At 25.1% G+C, this 9,548-nt stretch overlaps 1 pseudogene; it reads left to right on the forward strand.

Moving 5' to 3' along the window:
* The first annotated feature begins 2,732 nt into the window (after positions 1-2,732).
* Positions 2,733-5,499, forward strand: LOC108845415 (uncharacterized; annotated as a pseudogene).
* Positions 5,500-9,548: the final 4,049 nt, after the last annotated feature.

Below are 9,548 nucleotides of genomic sequence, written 5' to 3' on the forward strand. Positions count from 1 at the left end.
GGGTATATAGTTTAGGGTTTAGGGTTTAGAGTTGAAGATTTTGGATTTAGGGTTTAGAATTAGAGGTTTAGGATTTAGAATTTGGGATTAAAATTTTGAAAGCATATAAAAACAAAGATATAAGTGTTTTTACCATTTCAATAAATAAGGTATTTTTGAAAATGTGTCTTTAGTAGTGGTAAAGATGAATAATGGTACCTTGAAAGTGGTATTTTTGAAAATTCCCCCTAAATTAAGAGAAGGTTAAGTTAAATTGATAGCAATCATCTCTATTATTGAAATAGAAGTACAAAAATAAATTATCCCTTAGTTTTTTAATTTATTTACATTAGAATATCATTGAAATGATAAATTTAACTATATTTAATTAATATTGTCTTTTCCAATTTATTAATGAATTTTTTTTATTCTAAATTTTACCAAAAAAATGGCAACAATGATATAAGGAAGTCAAAATCATTTTTTTTTTGGAAAATAAGTCAAAATTGTTGCTATCATCTATCTAATTTATTAAAAGAGAAGTACATATTTAAAATGTCTCTTAATTTTCAGTGTTATTTACAACATGCTACTTAACCTATTTATTAACATTCATTTTAATTTTTTTGTCTTGACCAGTTTATTAAATGTGTGTGTTTCTCACTCTGTTTTTCCCTTATAAATCGCCTAAATAACTTTCATTAATCAACCTAAATATATGTATCCAAATATTTTGATTGATCGGCAAATATTAATTTTCAAAGAATTCACTGGATCTTGACAGTCGAAACACAATATATGGTATTGAGGTATATATTGTGATGTTGAAGACATAATCATGATTTTGCATTATGTGACTTCTATAACAGAATATATGGTATTGAGGTATATATTGTGATGTTGAAGACATAATCATGGTTTTGCATTAGAAAATAAGGTAATTCTTGTAATTCAGGGTTTTAGATATTTTATATCTGTAATTATATGGCATTTTAGTGATTATAATAGATTTCAATAGCTATATATATTCTACTAAAATAGAGTTCTATTTTTATCGACAATTTTTGGACTATCAAAATAGTTATAATGGTTCAACTAAAATTGTTTTATTTAATAATATAAGTTTCAAAAATATAAGTATCATAGCCAATCAAAATCTTTTAAGTCTTAAACTAATATTTGATTGTTTAGATTGTCTTTGAAACTATCCTAGATTTTCTCAACTAAATAAGATAACAGTATCTAGATATCAAATAAATTTATTTAACTATGTTTTTTAAAATTATAAATCTATTTATATAAATATCTCATATAATTATCAGTATTTATAACAAAAAGGTTTCCTATAAACATATCAATAGAGTAGATTTTTTAATTTAGTAAAAAAATATACCTATTTGAGTTAAAATAATTGTTTTTCTCAAACTAATAAAACTAAACATTTTCCGTGTTTTAACGTGGGTAGTATACTAGTTTATAATAAAAATTGTAGAATAAATTTAGAATCTTCACAAAAATTTTAGAGAAATCTAGAAGTATGACATAGTTAGTATAGGTAATGTTTATGAAATTAATTAACTGAATAATTGGTGAACAAAGCCACATTGTTTCCATAAAAAATTAATGTTATTAATATATTTTATATTTAAACTAGAGCAGAATCGGGTGTTATTGTTTCTTGTAAGGAAAAGAAAAGAAAAATCATATATAGATATTTCTAATATTTTTAGGGATAATTTGAAAAGATCCTTTATATAGTTTAAATTTTGAAAATACACTTCTTGTTTTATTTTTGGGTATAATAAAATCTATTTTGATCATTTTCTTCTTTTGGGGTTTTTTGTGATAATCTTCTTTTTAAAATGTCTATTGAGAGAATTGTCTTTTTGCTTATGTAGAATCGAATTTAAATGAATTAAGGATACGAGATTGATTTTTAAAAATATGATTAATGATACATTACTATTAATTGTACATGATTTCAGAATCACATATATATAAAACATCATTTTATTGTATTGAATACTAATTTTAACATTAGCCTGTTAATAGCAAAGTCCAAAGACTAAAAACAAAATTGATTTTGAAATTCACTAATGAGCTGGTGGACGGATCAATTTAAGATTCTATATTGCTGTCTTTTCCGAGTTTTTTTTTTCTCTTTATTTTGAACTATCAATATTTACAAATCAAGGAAATTTTCAGCTTTAGATAATTATATCTATGGATTCAAATAATATAGATACTAGGTGTTCATGAGGGGACTGTTGTTATTTCACTAGGCATTTAAGCTATTTTTGCATTTGATTGAATTTGTGATACATTTATATATTTAAAATTAAGTTTTGAGTCATTTTTGATAATTTTTTATTAAAAACCGAGAAAAATAATCTAAATTAAAGGATACAACATCTGCCAACAGCAATCAAACTACGATATACGTGGTACTGCTCAATTTCCGAAACATTGTTCAGCAGATGAACAAAAACTAAGGGCATCTCCAACCCCACTCTATATTTTACTCCAAAATTGAGAATGAAGTTGGAAATGGAGTGGGAAATGGAGTGATGACCAAAAAATAAAAACATTACTCCATTTATAAAGTAATGCTTTTATTTTTTGGTCATCCCTCCATTTTCCACTCCATTTTCAACTCCATTCTCAATTTTGGAGTAAATTATGGAGTGGGGTTGGAGATGCTCTAAGTAGAGCTTTTTTTTTGGGAAAACATTAAAGCTCTAACCGGTGACCAAATGAATAAGTGGAAATGGGTAATTCCTCTTCATTCCTCAAATTTCACACTATTCATGTGGAATATTTTTTCCAAATGTTCCTACTCGTTCCTTTTAATTTAAGGAATTATAGAGTAAAAATATTCTTTATAAAATCTGACAAGAAACAATAAAGAATAAGAATAAGTATTTCTATTATTTTTTTCCTCTGCATTTCATTCCTCTTTGTTCCTATTATTCATTTTGTGATCACTAGTTAGAGCCAAAGTTGAGATAGGTGGATACATACTAGCAAATGAAAAAAGAGAAATAAATAAAAAGAAAAATCTCGATGGTTGTTTTGTTCTGTAAACTGAGGTAAATGTGCCACCCGAACACCTAACGCAGTGCTCAAAGGGATAAGAATAAAACCAAATCATAAACATTAGAAGGAAACATGAGATTTGTTGGTAGTTTCCGAAACAATAACCATTACATCTCTTAGATACCTTCCCATCTCTTGGTCTTCATCTTGTGGTTCAAGAGTAAGACTTCCCACAAGCAAAACCTAAAGAATCTAAAGAATATACATATAAGACTCACATACTAAGGGGCACATATGGAGATTGGAGATATACATTAAACTTATACAGTATCTTAACTAATAAAGTTAAGTTTTTTTTCTCTTTAGGGGGAATACTGACATGTGTCTAATTCCAGATATTCTAAATTTAACTTTATTAGTTAAGTTATAGATCCGCCTATCCAGGCTATTAAGATATCATCTAACTCGTAATAAGATGATTTCCTCATGCAATCAATTTTCAATACCATATTTTTTCATGCATCCATCTTTTATGACAAATATATTTTCTCCTAACACTCCTTCGGTTATATAAATACACAAAATATTACATTACATTCTCCATCTCTAACGCAATCTAAAAGCTTCTCGGGAACGAAAAATATTTTGAAAAATAAGCAGTTATCTTGAGAACATGGCTCTAAGTATGTTTTTTTGTTGTTGTTGATTGTTTATACTTCTGCTGTAGTTACGCAAAAAGTTGTTGAAGCATTTTCTAGGATAAATATTCAAGTTTGTAACTGACTATACACTGAACTTTTGTCTTGTGAAAATATTTACAGATGATAATGGGATTCCATATGGAGTCACTACGTTTGTTCATCCTATAGGAAACCCCAAAGCCACTATAGTTTGGTTGCACGACATCGGGGAAAATGGCGAAGAGTAATTCTCGCATGCATTATTTGCGTTTTTTTATTCACATATGCTCATTTAATTTCAACAAACAATACATGATCTTAAGTTTTAAACATGATTTAGAAAATCTTCAAGTTTTTTTTGTTTCAATTGTATGAATACTGAAATTGAAAAGGATGTTTTTTTAAATTAGATTTCGGAAGGTTCTATAAATAAGAATTTCAATATTCTTTTTTTTTATAACTATTTCAATATTCTTTTTGTGCCAAAGAATAATAAGTACTCTTTTGTTCCTTTCCTCAGTCTTTTTTATATGAGAATGTAAGACTATTTCCTATAGCTTGTATACACCTAATTAAACTCTTCTTTTCTATGTTTTTAAAGTTCGTTCCTTACTATATTTATATGTTAATTCGTTCTGCAGCTCAGCTCGGTTTGTAGAACAGTTGGGACTTCGAAATGTACAGATCCGTGAACATTTTTTTTCTCATAAATCTGTTTTTATTACCAAATGGAAACTTAGTCGAAATTTCTAATTGAATTTTATGATGGATATGCATAGATTAAATGGATTTGTCCTACTGCTCCTACACGTCCCGTTTCTCGCTTGGATGGAGCGGTAACCACTGCTTGTAAGACCATCAGTTAGCTTCAAAATTCAAATTACATTATGTCTTCTAAAAACTTTAACTGAAAATTAACAAGATTGTATTTACAATATGTTCTATGAACTAGGGTTTGACGTCAAAGAAGCTTATGAGAACATAAAAGATGACGCTTTGGCTTCTCTCAATAGTACAAGTGCGAATGTGGCTACCCTTTTGGCTGGTGAACCTGTTCATGGTAATCCATAATCATCTTCTATACACCTGAGAGGCTGAGATGCATAGTTTAGACTATATAATATGATCGAAACTTATATTTCAGATGTTATAATCGATGGTTTTGATAGTCAGGAAAGGAGTAGGAGGTTATGGCTTGGGTGCAGCGGCAGCTCTCTACTTTGGCAGTTATTCTGTACCTCGAGGGATAAACACTATGAGCATACACGCTATCGTAGCGATCAACGGCTGGCTACCTACCAGGAGGTACTCTTCAAACACTAATATCGCTTATGATTATTTTTTTACATTTTTTTGAACCGAAGTTAAATACAATTTTAAAATGGAAATATAAATCAATCTTGCAGCAACTTCGAGCAACATATTGACTTCGGCACTGTGGATCCACTACGTGCTGCATTGCTACCCATCTTACTTAAAATTGGAGGTTGTATGTGAGACAAGTTATATTGTCATCCATTGATATTGACTCTTTTCGATTATATTATTTTCCAGATAATGATATGGTTCCCCACGCATTTAGAAACCTATGTCATCAAACCCTTACTGATGCTGGATTTCCAATCACAACAAACCCCAATCGGTCTAAAACTTCACTTTGTTTGGCTTTAATTACAATTTGATCTTATTTTCTGAAACTGATTCTGGGGTTTCTGCCAAATATATTCAGGTGGAATCCTATAGTAGCTGGAATCTGGCTCAATAATCACCTCCGGCTCTGGGGCTAACGCTAAAAGCTGCATAAATAAAGAAATTATATAGAGGAAACATATTATAAAATGTTCTTTCTTTGCTATTCATAATCATTTGTGGATATATTATGTTTATATGCTAGAAACTTCTATTACTAATAAATATATATTAATGAATTTCTCGCATTTATGTTATTATATATCTTAGTGAGCTAATAATTATATATATATATTATTATCTTAATTAAGCTAACATTTAACTTTAATTATTGATGACAAAGAAAGAAAGTTAATTAAGAGATTAGAGAACGAAAGTTGGTTCATATTACCTCTATCTTAATAATTAGTATCATTGCATATTAATATTAAGATAACAAAGTATACTTGGTTTTATGCATTTTATATGAAACTTTATTCAATGCGCGATTTATTATTTTCATATCTATACTATATAAAAGTTGAGGCTATAGCCATTTGAGAGCGTCCATATAGGATTTGAAATCTTCAATCGTAATACGACAAATCATCATTCAAATTTACTATTCTTAAAATATCAATATTACCAAAATTTGCCAGTTTTCAAATTAAATAAGAATCAATTTAAATATGAAAAACTTACAAAAGGTCAAAGAATTATATATAATTTAACTTAATATATAATATATTTTCGAATTAACAAAAAATATTTTACAAATATAATAACTAACTTAAAATGCAAGATATTTAAACAACTAGAACTATATAAATTTAAAATGCATGATTTTTAATGTTTAGGTTATATGCCGTTGAAAATATTCAATACTATGATTGAAAATACATAGGATTTTAAACAACTAATCATAATGGGAAATCATTATTTTAGTTTAACATTTTAAAAATGTCAATATTCAAAAAATGAGGATATAAGTCATCGTCCACAGAATTTTAAATCTCCAATCATAATATGACAAATCATCATTCTAATTTATTTTCTTTAAAATATCTATATTTCCAAAATATTATTTATTTCGAAACTAAATATGGAATCAATTTAAATATGGAAAACTTACAAAAGTCAAAGAATTATATATAATATAACTTAATATATATATATTTCCAACTAACATAATATCTCTACACAATATAATAACTAAATTAAAAATGCAAGATATTTAAACAATTAGAAACTATATAATTTAAAACACATTATTTTTCAAGTTTAGGTTATATGCTATTGAAAAAATCAATAAAATGATTGAAACACATAGGATTTGAAAACAAATAATCATAATATGAGAAATCATTTTTTAGTATAATATTTTCAAAATGTAAATATTCCAAAAAATGTTTATTTGAGATTAAAACAGAATCAATATCAAATAAGGAAAGCTAAAAAAGTAAAAGATTATATATATAGTTAATCATTATAAATATGCCCAATCATTTTTCAATTTGTTTTTTCTAATTAATGTCAATATAACAAAACAATTTGTTTATTTCAAAATAAAACATAAATTATATAAAAACTAAACTTAAAAAGTTAAAATATTATTATATAAGTTACATAATTTGAAACTGATTTTTGAAATTAACACAAAATAACTAACAAAGATAATTATTAACAAAAGTGTGTAAAATTTTAAACAGTATAATAGAATAAGAATTTTTTAACGAAATTAAATATTACATGAAAATTAACTTAATATATATAATATTTAGAAATTTAATAAAACTAAAAATGTTAGACTTTGAAACAATTATTTTCGTTTATTATTTCTAAGAAGTCAATATTACCAAAAAATGTTCATTTCAAAATAAAATATAAATCAATAAAAGAACTTAAACTTTACAAAAATTAAAAAAAATTATATATAAATTACGTAATTTTAAAGTGATTTTGTAAATAACAATAAAAATAACTAACAAATAGAATTTTAAGGAAAATGATTGCTGGCTACGTGAAGTATTAGCCATCATGGCTAACCATGCAGAGTATACTAATGTATACCTAGCTACACGAAGTATATGTTATGCATGACTACATCCCTCAACTTAATGATGTGATGTAATTAACATCACGAGTTTAATTTCATTAATTCAAAAAATTATATAGATGTCAAAAACCGTTTAAATCTAATGTTTCATCAATTAAAATATGGTGTTTTTTTACGGTAATTTAACAAAATTTAGATTTTGATCCGCGTTTTAAAAGAGTTAAAAATATTTTTACAAAATCTAATTTATAAAATCAATATGTTTTATAAAATTTTGTTAAGTAGTGTTTTGACATTTTTTATTTTTGTGTATTTGAAACTATACATTATATCATTTCATTTAACTTACTAACCATATTATATTCTTATATTTTATTTATTCTTAAATAAATATTAATAATTTACACGAGAGATTATTTTTGGTTTAAATGACATCAATAAGTTTTAAACAAAAAAATGTTAGAGTCAATGAATTGACGTCAAATAAGTTTTATAATTAAATTTATCAAATAAGTATATATCATACAATTCATCAAGCAAACTACAGAAAATTATTAAAATTTTCATAAAAAGTATTAAGATAACTAAAAAACAAAATTACACAATATCTTATATTACTTTCATATCTTATATAAATAAAATAATATAAATATACAGTTTTCAAATATACACTAAAATAAAAAATGTTAAAACACTACATATCAAAAATGTTAACATATTTATTTTGTATATTGGATATTTATAAAAATATTCTTTACGCTTTTATACATTGGGTTAAAATCTAATTTTAGTTAAATTATTGTCGTATTGGTCATATTTTAATTAATGACGAACGAGATAACGGTCTCTGCATCTACATTATTTTTCGATGAGTAAAATTAAACTTGTGATGTTAGCTACAAACATCATTAAGTTGAGGGTTTGTCATGCATAACATATACTTCGCGTAGCTAGGTATACATTAGTATACTTTACATGGTTAGCCATGTGATGGCCATACTTCACGTAGCCAGCAATCATTTTTCCATTTTAAATAAATATAGAAAGATTTTGAAACAAAAAAAATAGAATCAATATCAGATAAGGTAGATTAACAAAAGTAAAACATCACGTAAATTAACTTGATATTTATAATATTTGAATTTAACAGAAAAAATAAAAAAATGCAAGACTTTAAAAAATATAACTATCTAGATTTTAAAACATGTAATTTCAAAATTTAGGTTATATGTCATTGACAAAATTCACAATAACATGTATTATTATAAGTTGATGTTCTATAATTGAGAATGACTACATATTCATTTTAACATAAATATACCATTGAGGATAATTATTAACTAAAACTTGGAAGACTTATAAATATGAAATTCAAACACGCGATTTTTAACGTTTATGTATATATACTGAAAATAACAAATAATATATACTATATACAAGTTGATGCATTTTCAAAGTTTATGTTATATGCTATTGAAATATCCACAAATTAGCATATACTATATTAAGTTATTATATAAACCATTGAATGTCAACATTATGTTTACTATATAACTAAATCTTTGAAAATATAACAGTAAATTAATTAAACAAATATTAATCTTAAAAACAAAAGAATTTCAAATAAAAAGAAAATATGAATTGAAAGTACATATGATTTAAAAATTGAGACTATTATTTATTTGATGTGTTCATATAGAATTTTACAAATATCATTGAAAATATACCAGATCAATCATTTTATTTGATATTAACTTATTGAGAATTGAATAAGAGATTTAACAGAAAAAAATAAATTGTGTATTTTTTTATGAGAAGGGCTTTATCTTATTAAAATATTATAGATAAATTAAAAACTATCAAAAACATGCCAAATCAGAATCATAGTTTAATATTTTAAGAAATCTGAAATTTTCTGGAGAAATCTGTTAAAATAAACTTAAATATCAATTAAGATAAACAAACAAAAAGAAACTACAAAAACTGACTAGATATATATGCTAAGTCTTTCAAAAATAACATAAAATATTGATAAATTGTCATAGATATATCTTAAATAAAAATAGCATATAAATAAAATAAAATAGATATTTAAAATCAAAATAGTTTACCTAATCAAATAAATAAAT

Source organism: Raphanus sativus, chromosome 3 (assembly GCF_000801105.2).
Source record: "Raphanus sativus cultivar WK10039 chromosome 3, ASM80110v3, whole genome shotgun sequence".
Classification (NCBI taxonomy): Eukaryota; Viridiplantae; Streptophyta; class Magnoliopsida; order Brassicales; family Brassicaceae; genus Raphanus; species Raphanus sativus.